Raw genomic sequence first — 691 nt, forward strand, 5'->3', positions numbered from 1 at the left:
ATGAGTCCCTGTAGATGAGGGAAATTTGGGATTTGGGATCAGGGATGCGCAGGTGAATCCCTGGGAATTGGGTGGAATTTGAGATTCAGGATGTGCAGGTGAATCCCTGGGAACTGGGTGGAATTTGGGATTCGGGATCAGGGATGTGCAGGTGAATCCCTGGGAATTGGGTGGGATTTGGGATCAGGGATGCGCAGGTGATCCCTGGGAACTGGGCACGATTTGGGATCAGCCTCATCCCCATCCCTGCCCTGACCCCATCCCATAATTTATAACATTCCCGGCTGGAATGAGCTGCCAGGAGCGGTTCTGCCCTTGGGGTGACCGGGGGTGACCAAGGGGTGACCGGGAGTGACCAAAGGTGACCAGGGGTGACCAGGGGTGACCAAGGGTGACCAGGGGGTGACCAAGAGGTGACCAAGGGGTGACCAAGGGGTGACTGGGGGTGACCGGGGGGTGACCAAAGGGTGACCAAGGATGACCAGAGGGTGACCAGAGGGTGACCAAGGGGTGACCAGAGGGTGACCAGAGGGTGACCAGAGGGTGACCAAGGGGTGACCAGAGGGTGACCAGGGCTGACCGAGGATGACCAGGGATGACCAGAGGGTGATCAAGGGGTGACCAGGGGTGACCAGGGGTGACCAAGGGGTGACCGGGGGTGACCAAGGGGTGACAGGGAGTGACCAGGGGT

The sequence above is a fragment of the Corvus kubaryi genome, unplaced genomic scaffold (assembly GCF_017639235.1).
Source record: "Corvus kubaryi isolate FWS band 111438036 unplaced genomic scaffold, C.kubaryi_AGA036_p1.0 36928, whole genome shotgun sequence".
NCBI lineage: Eukaryota > Metazoa > Chordata > Aves > Passeriformes > Corvidae > Corvus > Corvus kubaryi.